This window comes from Hylobates moloch, unplaced genomic scaffold (genome assembly GCF_009828535.3).
Source record: "Hylobates moloch isolate HMO894 unplaced genomic scaffold, HMol_V3 SCAFFOLD_13, whole genome shotgun sequence".
Lineage (NCBI taxonomy): Eukaryota > Metazoa > Chordata > Mammalia > Primates > Hylobatidae > Hylobates > Hylobates moloch.
The window spans coordinates 50,588,657-50,604,977 of NW_026652288.1; the positions used below are offsets into that span (position 1 = coordinate 50,588,657).

A 16,321-nucleotide genomic window follows, 5' to 3' on the forward strand; every position below is an offset into this window, starting at 1 on the left:
GGTGCTAAGTGTCCCGGCGAGATGTGGACATTTTTCTGGCTCTTCTCCTTCTCTTATCTAACTCCTCACATGGTGGGAAAACACCTCTCTAACTCTATGTGGAAAGGAAGCAGGGAATGCCCCTTCTAGCTTGGATGCCTTTGGTTCCCAGATCTGGATTTGAGGGGCTGGCTCTATCTCTTAAGAAGAAATTTACCTAGCATCGATAATGGAGATGGGGCCTAAATAGGGCTAGGGAGGCACACTCAACTCCAGACCCAGCTCTCTGCTGTTCCCCTTCCCAGTGCACACAATCCCAAATTCCCATTCCAGAAAAAATTTTAAAAACATATCTTAAAAAAAACCTCAAAGAGCCAAGCAGACCCTCAGCTTCAAGGTATCTCCTCATTCTCTCTCTCTCTCTCTCTCTCTCCCCAAATCTACAAAGAAAGAGTGAGTTTTGTCTCTCCAATTACTCAGAGCCTTAGATCAAAAAGGGGCCTTAGATCCTGGTCTTTAGGAGGTCTTTGACCACCATCTCTGCTGTGGCACGACCTTTTTCAAAATGCTAGAAAGAAGAGAGACTGGCTCTTAGACCAAGGGGATTCGGGATTCAAAAGGACTTCCAATTCCAGTTCTGTAGATTTCCTTCCCATTAGCCTCTTCATGTGCCTCAAATGTAAATGGCAGGCTAAACCTACAGGATGAAGAGAGTTGAAAGACTGGGGCCTAAAAATACCCTTGTCCAGATCTGTGGGTGCAGAAGCACATTGAAAAGCAGCTACCCAGCCTGGCAGTGTGGCACATGCCTGCAGTCTCACATACTTAAGAGGCTAAGGTGGGAGGACTACTTGAGCCCAGGAGTTTGAGGCTTCAGTGAACTATGATGGTGCCACAACACTCCAGCCTGGGAAACAGAGCTGGACTCCATTTCCAAAAAAAAAAGTAGTTACCCGGGTAAGGTGGATGATCAAGTACACCCAGTGAGAAGCACACAAACCTTACCCTTTATCCAAACTCTCTCCCTTACCTGGCCCATTTCTGGTCTCTAGAGGAGCATCAGTTAGGGGGTGTGACCTAAGTTACCCGGATAATTAGCTGTAGAAGCACGAGTTTTTTTTTTTTTTTCCACTCGTTTGGCCTCTAAATATGAGATATCTTTACATCTCTTCCCTAGCTCCCTCTTATTCTCTACTCTCTCCCCAACACGCACGCAAATCCTAGCAACAAAAAATCCTAAATATAGGAAGACAAACCTTCCTGACCTACCATTTTGGCCCACCTGCAACCCCTGTCCCCCGCCCCCACTCCCAATTTTTTTCTCTCCGGAGCCTCTGCTCTTCGCTTCTAAAATAAAAAAAAAAAGGAGAAGAAGAAGAAGGAATTTTCAATAGTCCCACTTGTCAAGCGAAGACCATCTTTTAACCTTCAACAGCAGCGAAAGCCGTGTGAACTCTCGGTGAACCAAGATTGAAGTCATAAATCACGCGTACAAAGGCGGCTGCGGAGGCTGGCGCGGGCTGCTGCACCTTTAACGCTTTCTGGGGCTGACAGGCGGCGGCCCAGCTAAAGTTCACAGCGCCCGGGGAGGGCCCGCCTCCGCCTCCCCTCCTGCCCCCGCCTCCCCCAGCCCGGCCCCGGCCCCGGCCCCCGGCCCCGGCCCCGGACCGGCCCGCCGAGCGGCCGCCTGCGCTGCGAGCTGAGGAGGCCCCTTGGCTGTTCCCGCAAAGGGCGGGGGTCGCATTTTCTCTCCTGCCAGCCCGCTCCATCCTGGTCGTTTATTCCCGGCCTTCTCTCACCCCCCACCCCCACAGCCTGCTGTATGTAAATAGGCAAATAGATCTACACGGACACAATAATTTAGCTTGTTTTGTCTTTGGCATTTTCTACAAGACCCCAAGAGATGGACTTTCCTCTCGCCTTCCTCCTTTTAGAAATAGCATCCTTCATCTCTGTCTACGCAGGCCCAATTATCCAGATCCTCGTAGCTCCAATAGGGTCTGAGTCATTGGAACCAGGAACACCTGGCTGAAACATGCCACATAATTAGATTTTCTTTTTCTTTACCTTTTCTTTCTTTGTTTTAATAAGAGGGCCGGAATTAGCCTCTTCGACTGGGGCGGAGTAGCTGGGGTGGGGGAAAGGAACACTTTCATACAACTTCCAGCTTTCAGCCCCTTGGAGATATCTCCAAGTTCCCCCGAGCCGCCAGGACTTCCTTTCCTCGATCTCTCGGCCGCCTCCTCCTCCTTCTGCGATCGTTTTTTTTTTCCCTCCCCCCACTGTCTTCTGTACGGTTTAATTAAAGTTCAGCGCCTCCACTTGCCTCTCCTCTCATTTCTTTCGGAAAGCGGAAACCAGACGACCCAGCAGCCACGGACCGAGCCGCCCCAACTCAACCCCAGCAGGACGCTGGAGGGGCCTCCCTCGCCCTCCTCTCTTCGCCGGCGCTGGCCTCCCGCACCCGGGTCTGCAGTCCCTCCGCCATCTCGCAGGTGTGCAGCCGCTAGGCCTAGGGGATCCGAATGACTGGGGCTGGATAGGAATGCCTTCGTGTTTCCCAAGACCCCCGGGCCTGCTCCACAAAGTTTGAAGGGTGGGTACACCCCGACCCAGGCAAGTTGCTCCCCCAAACCCATGACTGACTAATCTGATATGACAAAAGCCCATGATGGATTTGGTATATGTTAATTCACAATGCCCTCTCCTCCAGAATTTAACTATAAGTTAATACACACCGGAAACCACGCGCATACACGCTCCTTAATGGGCTTAGGTATTAGCGAGTCCTAACGATGCATACAAATGTGCTCTGCGCTCTGTAGGCCCCTCAAGATTTATGGGCCTTGAGCTCTCTGAAGCTGTAAACAAGGAGAAAAAAAAAAAGAGAAAGCGAAAGCGACTGGGGGGAAGAGACAGAGGCCTGACTCGCCCCTCCAGGTTGTGGGAGAGAAGGGATTCTTTACGTATTTTCCTTTCCTTGCAAGCTCGGTGCGTGTGGGTTTTGGCGTTGGTCTGGGGGTGGTGTTCTGCCTGAATGCTGGTGTGCGTGGGCAGTGTGTTGTTTGCTTGCTGGGGTAGGATGTCTGCCTCTTCGGATTGCTGTGCAGGGGCCTGAACACAGCAGGCATTTGTGAGCATATATGCGTGAGTGTGTGCACTGTGTTAGGGTGTGTGTGTGTGTGTGTGTGTGTGTGTGTGTGTGTGTGTGTGTGTGAGAGCGAGAGAGACAGAGAGAGAGAGAGAGGCAGGCTTCCCCCTGGGCCAGGCTGCTGTCCCCTGAACGGTGGTAAACAAATCTCTAACAACAATCATAATAACAACAAATAATGAATAATAATAATAAAACAGTAGTTAACAGTCCCTCCATAACAGGATAACAATAAAATGCAAGAGGAAATATTTTGAGGTGGAGACAGAGGAAGGAGTCAGGATCACAGCATCTGAGGGGGAGATAGGAAAGGAAGGGAGGAAGAAAGCTTCTTAATATGCTCTTGGCGGGGCTGGGGGTGGGAACCCCTTTCCCAGACAAGGGACAGAAGAGGGGAAGGAGAGCCAGGAGGCCACTCTTTATTGCTTTTTTTTCTCAGGCTTCTGCTTTGTGTGACTAGGGAAGGGATCCCACATATGGGGATGGTTAATGGCTTTTGGGACTCTCTAGGAGCCCCTGTTTTAAGAAGGAGGCCAAATGTGCAGGCTCAGGCCAAGGGGCAGAGATGAATGAGGCGATGACCACAGCCTTGATCCGGCAGGAGCTCAGAGATGCCCGGGAAGACCGGGGACCCCAACGGAAGCAGAAAAACACTTATGGCCGCCGGGGAGTGGGGAGAGCCAGGCTGGGGCTCCGGCAGGCCCAAGGAAAGTTCCCTTTCTAGGCTCTTTATTAAAAAATTTAAAAGGAGGAGTTGAAGCGCCTTGAATTTTCCTTTGCGAGTTTGGAGACTAGCCGATTTTTCATGAAGCAAGCAAAGACCGCGGTCCCGGATCCTGCAACATCCACCTTATTCTCTCCAGGTACAGTTTTCTGGTCATTTAATTAGTTTGTTTTCTTGGGGGAGATGGGAATCACAGACGTAGAGATAATAAGTTTGCTAGAGAGGAAGCCGCCCCACAGTTTCGGGTATAACGAAATCCTTCCTTTAAAAACGATTGTACCCCCAATAAAAATAAAATTAAAGAGGAATATAGAAACACAAATTAGCCAACTTTTTTAAAAGAGAAAAAAGAAGAGAAAATCATCGTAACAAATGAGCGTGAGAACTTCTAAAAGATTTGTCACAAACTCTTTCAGAGGTCTGGATTCTTTTTCAGTAGCCGGTGACCCATTTGGTCTGAAAAGAGAAATACACTATCCACTGAGTCACTTATTTAAAGCCAGCGCGCGCGCACACACACACACACACACACACGCATTCAGAAAGCCCTGGGTGCCCTCGCATTTGAAAACAACACCGGGTGGAGGACGCTGCGATACCTAATAGGACAAAGCAGCAATAAAATAAGACCGGTGGAAGCGCTGAGCGCAGGGCGCAGGGCGCAGGGCTAGGGCCTAGGTTTTGTGTTCCAGGCCGCCGGCGGGCGAGGCAGCGGCCCCAGGCGATGGGGCGCCGGGCGGTCAGGCGCCGGCTGGCGACTCCGCTCGGCCTCCGCAGCCCGGCCTGCAGCCCCTTTCTCCCAGCCTCTGCGCCTCGTGGGCTCTCTCCGCTCTGATGCCTGGTCGGGGCTTCTCTGTTGAGAGGGTTTTAGGCCAGACTCAAGCCAGACTCTGCTTTTTCATTTTTCTCCCTTAGGCCTCTCCACTTGCCCGAGCTCTCAGCCACCAGGAGCCAGACGGAAGGGGCTTCTGGGCTGTGTTGGGAGCGGGCACTGTCCCCTACCCACTCCTGCTCGGTTTCCCAAAGTCCAGCGACCTCCGACCCTCCTTGGGGGGAAAAATACCAGTACCCAGACATCTCTGCACCCTGTTATATGACTGGGCTTGCTTCAGTAATATCTTACAAAGAAGAAGAAGAAGAAGAAAGAACGGCTTGGAGTCATGTTTACATCTAGTTCTACTGATCCGTTCACATCTGGAGAGTTTATTTATAACTCCCTCTATAATTCTCTGTTTGGAGGCACTGGTGGCTCTATTGACAGACTGATGTCTAGGAAATATTGCTCTACGTCTAACTGTACCTAAATGTGCTGTGGTTGTATTTACAGATTTATGTTTGAGGGAAATATAATTATTTCCATTGTATTTGTGCATATACTGTAGTTATAGGAGCAGATTTATATATGGGAAAATATACGACTCTCTTACAACCATCCGGCTTTATGTACATTTGATATCCTGACAGATTTATATCTCTGAACAGCTATATAGATAAAAATGTATATTGTTAGAATTATGTATCAGGAGATATATACTTATTGATTGTGAAATAGAGTAGTTAGAGCATTCACTTAGAGTCATATATGGCTATGGAGATATTTCTATATTATTATCGCTATATATAGGCATATCTATTTATAGCTACATAGTTATAAAAATAGACATAAATAATTATAGTCCTATATGTGCATGCTGCAATCTCTCTCTAGAGTTATAGACACTTTCAAATATAACTCTATAGAGAGATCTGTATGTATATAAGGTGTAATTATCTTGTGATGTGTGTACCTTGGGACTTAGGCCCGTCTATCTCAGAACAGACATATTTATATGTAGGGGCTAGGAGAGACTTGTTCACAGATATCTGCAGAGGGCCAACTGGAAACACTGTATCTGCCCTCTAGGAAACCAGCTAGGAGAGTTGTGTACTTATGGAGGGATGGAGTTACAAAAGGGTAAATAGAGCTCAGGGAGCCTTAAGGAGGGGAGGTGAATGGAGGTTGGGTGGGCTAGGTTTGAACAGATAGTGGGAGGAAAGGAGTAAACACCAGCACCCACCAGAAGGCGAGAACCAGTTTTGTGAGGGGCTGGCGCAGACGGCTGTGGACAACGAGCTTGTAAAAGGGGAAGCGGCGAACAGTCCAGCTACCTCACCCTGAGACACTCTCCACGGAGGAGGCAGCCTTCAGTTTGGCTTTTAGTGCACTGTAGGATAGGGACTGTCGTGTCCCTCCCGTAGTCCTAGCGCGTTTCTGTTGAACCCTAATTTTTAGGTCTCAAAGAGTGGGCTTCAGAGATAAAGAGGTTTAGGCAGGGACAGGGCAAGGCACGTGGGGTGTACTTTCGCTTTCCGATAAGTGAGGTAATCCAGGAAAGTGAGTTAATTTGGCCAAATAAAGCTTGTTTTTATCTGGGCCTCCTGTGCCCTGGTGGGAATGTAGGATGGGACCAGAATCTGGTGGACTGAGGAGTGAATTTGCAAGTATTGGGCCTGCTCTGATGCGGGCTTGGGGAGGTTGTCCTCACCACCCGCCCTCCTTTGCTGAGGCCTGAGTGGCCTAATTCCCGCTGGGCACAGAGGGACTCCTTTGGCTCCCTAACAGTGCTGCCCTGGGTCTTTTCAGGGAGAATTTGACTTTAGGAACAGGGAACATGGACTTACCCCACTAGATCTCACTTCTCCCACTCACAGCTACACCACTCTTACGTCAGCCTCCTTCCAGGCACCACTGGGCCAGGGGTTCACAATTCTTCCCGTGCTACCAACCAGCCCAGTGGGGAAATACCTCCCACCACTGCTGGTTTTTTTTTTTTTTTTTTTTTTTTTTTTTTTTTTTTTTTTTTTTTTTTTAACCAGGGAGTTAGAGATAACTTCGTTGAATGTGTGAAGGAATTGTCCTGAACTCAGTCTCCGCAGCCAACCTGGCCTCCAGGATCTCTAGGATGCTAGGAAGGGAGTGGAGACCCTTGGACCAGGCTAACCACCATGTGCCACCCTGCACACACCCCTGCCCACAGGACTAGGAATTCCTGCAGTGCAGGGACTCTGTCTGCTGCCTGGCACAGAATGGTTGCCCAAACATACTTGTTGAGGTAAACGGAAGGGCAGTCAATATAAAAACTCACCCTCACTCTGCACACCACCATAGCCACTGCTGGCTAGCAGGAACCCTAGCCAGGCTGGGAGATAACATGGCGGCTGGCAGCAGCTTGGGCTTTGACCAGACCAGTGGTTAGTAGGGTGGGAGAGCATCCTGAGCCTAGGATGGGGCAGGGACTGGAGCGAGGCACCTGGAATCCAGAAATTTGGGGGTAAGCCAAGGCAGACCCACCGCCCCAGTGCACTTCTGCTTTCTATCTCTAGTCTCCTGGCTTCCTGGACCCCCAAGTTATGAAAACTAAACCAGAGCTGAGACCTGGGCTAGGAAGGAATTGCCTGTTAACCCGGGGGTGCAAAGAGGAACCACCACAGGGTCCATTAAGAAATCCACAAATAAAACAAAAATAAATCAGTGCGAGACAGAACCCGGCTGAAGGAAAGGTTTCTCTCTATGCCTCAGCCCTGCTCCAGGGCTACCAAACAGATCAGGCTTAATATTTAAAATGTTTCATAGTTAAAATTTTTTAACAATTTAACTTTAAAAAGGTCACACATTTTCTGATCCGGTAATGCCCCAATCAGATTGTTTCATTTTTTTTTATTATTATCACTAGTGTCCCCTTTTTGGTCCCTGTAAAATAGTTCCTTTCGGGAGTTTGGAGCCAGGCCAGGCACCGTCGGTGCATGGGATGAGATGGGCAGGTTTGGAGCTCCTCTGTCTAGTGAGAATCCCGGTCTGCAGAGGAGGGTTGGCCTCCCCCTCTCCCATCAAGGCTTAAAGCAAGGAGGACTCTCCCGAATTTTGTTCCTTTTCCCCTAAGTATCCTTAGAGGCAACCCACCCTGTGACTAGGTGACTAGGTGAAGGACTGAGATCCATAAAGGAGCTATCTTAAACCTGGAATCCCATTTCCTGGTCTGCAGCCTTTGGCAGTTTCCCTCTCAGACAACTAGCCCTCTCCTTCCTCCCCGTGAATACCTATGGCTTACAGGGATGGTTGTTGCTTTCCCTGAAGAAATTCAGGGAGGGAGAACTGAGGGTCCTACATTTACATATATTTGCCTAAGAAGGGCTCAAGGCAGGTGCCTGGGCTCTGGCTAGAAGTAGGGGGGTTGGGGGTGTTGTTGACAGTTGCTGTAAACAGCAGATTACAATAGTGGCCAGTGTCTATTGGTGTGTCCTTAGCCAAAAGGCAGGAAACCAATAGACACTGGCCACTATTATTAACCCCAGAGAGTCCTGGGTCCCTTTTACCTGGGCTGGAATGGCTCTTAGCTGTTTCTGGGTCCCAGACCCCTTTGAGAAGCTGACAAAAACAATTGGCTCGCTTCCTAGCAAAATTCTGGAAGTGCCCTTGATAGTTGCAGGAGTCCTAGAAGCCTATGATCTCTAGACTGAGTATCCCTAATTTGTGTATTTCCCCTTTGTTTCTGTGACCCACCCCCTCCCTAAATGCCTGCCTCAGTTTTTGCCCTCCCTGAGTTCTCTTGCTTGGAAATCAAGAAGTTATTCCCTAAGTATAACCCCCATGATTCTCAGCAAGGTTCTTTTTCTTCTTTTCTTTCCTAGAACAGGTACCTGGCAGAGGCCTTGCTGCTTATGTTGAGCTCCTGTTTGGTTCTCCTGCAGAAACCAGAAGAACGGCTGTTAACTGAAGCCTAGTCTATATTGCCCAATTACTCAACTGATTCCTGGGGAGGCGGGGGCTGGGGGTTATTGACAGCTGTGGAGGCCTGGCAGTAAGGGGGTCAGTTCCCATCTTTAGTGGAAATTCGAGCAGGAAGAAAGTTACAATTGCTATTATAGTCATCATAATAACAATAATAATTTATTTAGCATATCATTAGATGTGTATTTACTGTCTTCCTTCTGGTTTTTTACAAGTGTCTCCTAAGGAATTCTCACAACACCCAGGGGAAACAATAATAAGCTAATTATGGCCCTTTAGTTCCTTCTCCTCCTCCCATCCACAAAGCCCCCCTCTCAGAGGTGGAGCGTTTACAGAACCCCTTCCTATGTTTTACACCTGCTTAACACATTCTCCCCCATTCCCAATTATCCTCTCTCATTCCCTGTTCTTCCAACTTTCTTTTTTTGAGACGGAGTCTCGCTCTGTCACTCAGGCTGGAGTGCAGTGGCATGATCTCGGCTCACTGCAAGCTCTGCCTCCCGGGTTCACGCCATTCTTCTGCCTCAGCCTCCTGAGTACCTGGGACTACAGGCGCGCCTGCCACCATGCCTGGCTAATTTTTTGTATTTTTAGTAAAGACGGGGTTTCATCGTGTTAGCCAGGATGGTCTCGATCTCCTGACCTCGTGATCTGCCCGCCTCGGCCTCCCAAAGTGCTGAGATTACAGGCGTGAGCCACCGCGCCTGGCCTTCCAACCTTCTTAAGGAAGTTTCCTCATAATTCAGAGGAGGAAAGTTTGGGGAGGGGAGTAGTTGAGGCCCTACAACTTGGTTGTAGTTGTTGTAAGTATTAATATTATTTCCCTGATATCACAGCAATATTTAGGGTCATGTAGGAGGAACCAAGTTCTCACTTATTGGGCTGCTCTTTTACGGCAGAAACTGCCTACACAGGGTTTAGGTGCAGACTGGATTAGAGAGAGGATGTGTGCTGCCATGATGCCAAAACATCTGAGTTGAAAAACATTGGTAGGAAAGCGGCCAGTCCTGCAGATGTAACATCCACTCTGGTGGCCTTCAGGCTGTTCTGGTCAGATCGCAGAGATGCCAGTTGTCGCATATCTTGTCGGCCTCTTTTGGCAATGGAAAGAAAGGAAGGAAGGAAAGGAGGGAGGGAGGGAAGAATGTGTGTGTGTGTGTGTGTGTGTGTGTGTATACACACATACATATTCCATATTCACACACACATTTTTTTCCTTAGGAAATAAACATGACAATAGTTATACTTTTTCAAATATTCATTTCTTTGCTCTTTCATATATATATTTATATTTCCTCAGAGATTACAATTAAAACACAAACCAGGCCAGGCATGGTGGCTCACGCCTGTAATCCCAGCACTTTGGGAGGCCGAGGCAGGTGGATCATGATGTCAGGAGTTCGACACCAGCCTGGCCAAGATGGTGAAACCTCGTCTCTGCTAAAAATACAAAAATTAGCTGGGTGAGGTGGCAGGTGCCTGTAATCCCAGCTACTCAGGAGGCTGAGGCAGGAGAATTGCTTGAACCTGGGAGGCAGAGGTTGCAGTGAGGCGAGATCGCGCCACTGCACTCTAGCCTGGGTGCCAGAGCAAGACTCTATATCAAAAACAAAACAAAACAAAAAACAAAACACAAACCAGTCACGTGTATTTGGATGATGGATTCTGGGTGGACTTTTGGACTAACCGAAAGACCCTCTAGAGTCCCAGTGATCTGCAGAGCACACTCTTAGTTACTCATTTCCTTGACCCCAACCCAGAGTGGAGACCTTTAGCTGCTGTCATGATAGTGTTGGTCAGAGACAGAGCTGCTTGGTCTCAGTCACTGAGATCCTGGATGTCGCTGCTCAGACTACCCAGACACTAGTATCGCCTCTCTACCTCTTGCCCAAGTACATCATTGCTCTTGGGAGGATGCAAGTCTGCGCTGGAAGGTACAAGAGCTAGGTAGAGTCAATATCAAGGTGAACTGAAAGTTAGAATTGTCTCAATGTTTCAGCTCCCTAAATCACAGATGGCCCAGTCGACATTCTTAGTAGGTCCCATGCCCATTTGGTGTCTTTCTGTTGCCCATACATTCTGCTGTGTGCCTCCTGAAAGGAAGAGGCCTGTGCTCTGGCCCTTTAAGAACCCCAGTCCTATCAAAATTTACTTGTCCTGAGTTCCAGACCATTCATCTTTATTGAAGAAGAAGCTAGATTGCAGGTTAGGAAACTTTCACCAATGTATTGACATGCACATTCTCCCAGGCAACTGTGTGTTTTTGGTAGGGGTCTTCAGAAGCCACTGCCCAGATGGAGGGAAATATCTATAATAATGGAATTTTAGACCCATGTGGCAGGTGGCATAATACAGATTTGGGTGAGGGTGGTTTATGATTTTTCTTAAATCCTGTCACGAAGGCAGCCACCCATCCTGTCTGTGGGTAAGGCCAACCTTGGCCCAAACCTAAAATTTCCAGGCTGCGTGGAGGGGTACAGGACTCTTTCTGCTTCCTTTATTGGCAGATCGTGAAAGATAAGATTAAGTTGGGAAGAAACAAGATTCACCCAGGTAAGAAAAAGATTATGCGCCGGGCGCGGTGGCTCACACCTGTAATCCCAGCACTTTGGGAGGCCGAGGCGGGCGGATCACGAAGTCAGGAGATCGAGACCATCCTGGCTAACACGGTGAAACCCTGTCTCTACTAAAAATACAAAAAATGCGCTGGGCGCGGTGGCGGGCATCTGTAGTCCCAGGTACTCAGGAGACTGAGGCAGGAGAATGGTGTGAACCCAGGAGGCAGAGCTTGCAGTGAGCCAAGATCATGCCACTGCACTCCAGCCTGGGCGACAGAGCAAGACTCTGTCTCAACAAAAAAAGAAAGAAAAAAGAAAAAGGAAAAGATTATGCATGGATTTATCAGGGTCTGGACCTCTGATTTGCTCTGACCATGGTGACCATTCATTCCATGGCTTAGTGCCAATTCATGAATGGTGTCCTGAAGCTCCCTCGGTACTCATAACTATAATAGTTTCCATTTCTAGAAGATTACTATATGCCAGTTGCTTTATACTGGATTTGATGAGGAAATCTATTCTCAGAAAGGTTAAGTCACCTGCTCAAGGTCACATCACTAGATTTGAACCCTGGCTGTGTGTTTCCCTATCTGCTAGGTTTTAATACTTTCAAATCATGCCTTATGGGTTAGATATACAGTAGATAATCATAGAAATGGAATGGATTTTTCCCCTTCTGGAATAGTTTTATATCCTCTGGACATACAGGGGGCCCCATGAAGTACTTCTACACTGGTTTCTATAGTGGCTGACCGAAATGCACATATATTATCAGAATTTCCATCCCCCTGATTTAAGTTTTACTGGCAGCCTCTGTGATTTTTCGGCGTGATAACTACCCTCACCACTTAGAGTCCACCCATATCCCAGGACTAGAAATATACCCATAATTGCAGGCATCTGGTTTCTAGGGGAGTCCTTGAGTTCCCACTTCCTCAGGCAGAATCTAGCTTTCCCACAAGGATCAGGCAATGTGAAACTGAGAAGTATCTAGAGATTAATCTTCAGGGCCCCTCATCTCCCTGAGCATCCCCCCTAAGCACTACTTTTCTGGTTCTATCCTTGTTTGATGAAGTATCCCAGTGGTGCTTTTGTATTTTAAAGGATGTGATCTGCAGAGGACTGTACTTAACACCATGTGCTTTAATGGTGGAACTTAAGGCATTTCTGTGGCAGGATAATTGGGGAAGGGGAAACAGATCCTTCCCAGGGGCTTTAAACTGAATCACTGCAAAAGGCTGATCCTGCATCTCATTATCCATTACATCAGATGAAAGCTACAAAATTGGATCCCTTTATTCTATTTGAAACTAAGCAGATAGTGGGCTAATTTCTCTGTTTTCACCTGGCTATTGGCATCATGCAGACGCCCTTTCCAACTTCCTGCCCCAACTTGTTTCTGCCTCTCTTCCCTCAGGGGCAGGGTCCTTAAGGGAAACAGCTCCCCATGATGTGTCTGCAGGGGCTCTGTGGAAAAGGTTGAGTTGTCAAATAAGGAGACACCACAGCTAACACCCCCTACTCCCCCACCCCCCACCAACCCTGGAATGAAGATGGAGAGTTTTCTGTGCCTGGTTTGGTTCACAGAGACACATAGTCCATCATTTGATTTGCTACAAAGAGTATTCCTTCTCCCTGCCCCCCAGCATCCTTCAGTTTTTGCTTAGAGTCTCAGAGCTGGAAGGATCTTAGTGATAACCTAATCAAACCACTTCATTCTGAAGGAAGAGAAACTGAGGCTCAGACAGAGATCAGAACCCAGGTGTTCTGATCCCTGAACCAGTACTCTTCCCAGCACCATGCTGACTCTGGCTCTGTGTGTTTCAGCTGGATATTTTTGGAGTTGCTCCCTCCAAACCCCAGAATCCAAGCTTGCTCTCCATGGCAGGGAGAGTCACCAACCATCATAATAAGATGGACCCTTCTTCCTGGTTGTGGCCACTTTTTGGCACAAGCCTCATCATACGCCATGCCCCATAATCCCACTGGAGCCGTCTGTGATCTCTGCGCTATTAGAGGGCCTCTCCCCTCTCCCTGCTTCTGTACCATACTACATAGAAACTCACCCTAATCCATTTTCTAGAGCTGGCCAGGGCCCAGATAAGGGGCTGAAGGTCTTAGGACAGGCAACAACAGGGTAAGGGAAGTTTTTGCCTCTAAATACCCCACCCCCAGCCTCAGATGAGGAGAGAAAGAGGCTCTCTTGAATAAAAAAATTTCCTTAAGATCTTGTCAAGCCTTCTTCAAGCTTCAAGGGAGAAAACCTCTCTTATTGGATGAGTTTTATCTTGCTGTCCAACTCTGAGGACTGGAGGCAGGGGACAGGGGTTTGAGCTTGGCCTGAAGAATCTGAATACACATAAGAAAGAATGTATCAGTGATGAGAACTCTCAGACACTTGTGTTCTCTGAACATACCAGGTAAGTTCTTCGGGCCGGGTGCGGTGGCTCACGCTTGTAATCCCAGCACTTTGGGAGGCCGAGGCGGGCGGATCACGAGGTCAGGAGATCGAGACCACGGTGAAACCCCGTCTCTACTAAAAATACAAAAAAAAAAAAAAATTAGCCGGGCGTGGTGGCAGGTGCCTGTAGTCCCAGCTACTCGGAGAGGCTGAGGCAGAAGAATGGCGTGAACCCAGGAGGCGGAGCTTGCAGTGAGCCGAGATCGTGCCACTGCACTCCAGTCTGGGCAACAGAGCGAGACTCCGTCTCAAAAAAAAAAAAAAAAAAAGTTCTCCTCCATCTGAGATGGCAAAGTTAACCTCACTGAGTTCTTTCCAGTTCCAAGATTCTGGTTAGAAACTTCTGTTTCCCAGTGTTTGGTGGTCAGCCTAATCCCGGATTCCCCAGCCCATGCTCACTCAGTTTCCCAATGGGCCTTGGCTCCAGGAAACGGTTTTCAATCTCACATTGGCTCTAAACAGCTTCCCCATCCCTAAGAAACAAAACAAAATTGAGCCAACTTAAGAATAGGATCCACCAGATGACTTAGTCTGACATGGGCATAATGGCAGCGGACTAGGAATCCAGAGTCATGGTGTCAGTTAAGGGCTGAATTGTGTCTCCACAAATTCCATTTCTTGAAGTCCTAACCCTCAGTAACTCAGAATGTGACTGTATTTGGAGATTGTCCCTTTAAAGAGGTAATTAAGTTAAAACAAGTTTATATGGGTAGGCCCTAATTAAATAGAACTGGCGTCCTTATAAGAAGAGCTCAGTGGGCCAGGTGCGGTGGCTCATGCCTGTAATCCCGACATTTTGGGAGGCCGAGGTGGGCGGATCACCTGAGGTCAGGAGTTCGAGACCAGCCTGACTAACATGGTGAAACCCTGTCTCTACTAAAAATACAAAAATTAGCCAGGCGTGGTGGCATGCACCTGTAATCTCAGCTACTTGGGAGGCTGAGGCAGGAGAATCACTTGAACCTGGGAGGTGGAGGTTGCAGTGAGCTGAGATCATGCCATTGCACTCCAGCCAGGGCAACAAGAGTGAAAATCCATCTAAAAAAAAAAAAAGAGATTAGGACACAGACAAAGCAGAGGGAGACGGCAGCCATCTACAAGCCAAGGAGGGAGGCCTCAGAAGAAACCAACACTGCTAACACCTTGATCCTGGACTTCTAGCCTCCAAAACTATGAGAAAATAAATTTCTGTTGTTTAAACTGTCCATGCTGTGGTACTTGTTATGGCAGTCCAAGCAAAGCAATATGGTGTCTAAATGTGTCTCAGCCATTCACTCGCTGCGTGACCTTGGACAAGTCATTTAAAACTCTCCAAGCCTCAGTTTCCACATGAACTCTAAGGTCCCTTCAATATCTAACATTCTGTGATTCTATATAAAGAAAAAGCCTCAATTCACTATACAACTTTTACTTTCTTGCCAATGATAATAGTTTTAAGTTCCTGATACATACATTTTATCCTTCCAAATCTACAGTCATTTACACAACCCTTCCCTTACCCTAAATGCCAGCTTTCAATGCAAACACACTTGGGTCGCTTGACTCTCGGATGCTGTTGCTTCTGCTGCATCTCACAAAAATTGGTTAAAATGAGAACAGTTTGGTCAATCGACTGGTTTTCCTGAGCACAGTGCTAAATAGCCCCACTGGTTTATCTCCATCTATTGATGGATCTTGTTTTAAAACTGTCGGATTCTGCCCATCCTTTCTGACTCAGTATCACTCCATGGCCAAGTAATGCCTAGCAAACAACCTGATCCAGCCAGTTCCATCACCTTTATTCTTTTAATTGATTGGTAAGTTCACTCAGAAGAATCAACCCCAGACAATTGGCACAGCCTCTCTTGGGCCCAGAGAAAGCACCCCCAGGTCATGTCTAGAAGATGCCAAAACACCCATGTGGGTCAATCGATTTGGGGAAAAATCAGTTCAACCTACAGCTGTAGCACAGGGTAAGCAAAGCAATGTTCCCTCATCAGCCTGCGGTGACTTGAGGTCTGTGCATGGCTAGTGTTCTTTCCCCTTTTCAACAAGTTGACTTGGCAGAATGAAGAAATGTGTCTTCATATGGACACATGCACACACATACACGGTACCACACCACACCACTCTTATTCCTGCCTTTTGGGGAGACAGAGCACTAATGATAGAGAACTTGTGCTGACAAGGGCAGGGGAAAGGCCTTGGGATGACTTATCCCAGGTACACATTTTTGTGAATGTGACTCAGGTTGGAGTTTGGTCAATATTTGGCCTATTTGATGGTATGTGAGGGAAAGAGCCAGACTTGGAGCTTGGCCGTGTTAACTGGTCAGTAGTAAAACTGTCTCAAAATGTATTTTCACACTTCTGGGCTTTTCTATTTGGTTCCAGAACCTGCATGTTTGTATCCCTGCATGTTTATATATGTTTGAGTGTTTGGGTTTGTATCTCTGTTTTCCTGCATGCCTGAGTTTGCTGATTTGTATGTGTATATTTGCATCTGCCTCTGAGTGTTTGCATATGTTTGTACATAGCTGGTATATGGGCAGGTGGGTTTACTTGTGTCTCTGTGCAATCTCCTTTTGGGTTTCTAGATGCTACTACATGTATCTGCATGTCTTTGGAGATCAGTAACTCCAAAGAGACCTCAGACATCTTTCAAATGCCTGGCGAGCCGAGGAAGAAATCTGATGCTGGAG

At 47.8% G+C, this 16,321-nt stretch overlaps 1 long non-coding RNA gene across 1 annotated transcript; it reads left to right on the forward strand.

The window, feature by feature from the left end:
• Positions 1-2,260: 2,260 nt before the first annotated feature.
• LOC131380944 (uncharacterized) lies at positions 2,261-5,218 on the forward strand. The gene is made up of 3 exons (XR_009209256.1): positions 2,261-2,474; positions 3,879-3,993; positions 4,770-5,218. It is a non-coding gene; the product is annotated as an uncharacterized LOC131380944 (long non-coding RNA).
• The last annotated feature ends 11,103 nt before the right edge of the window (positions 5,219-16,321 follow it).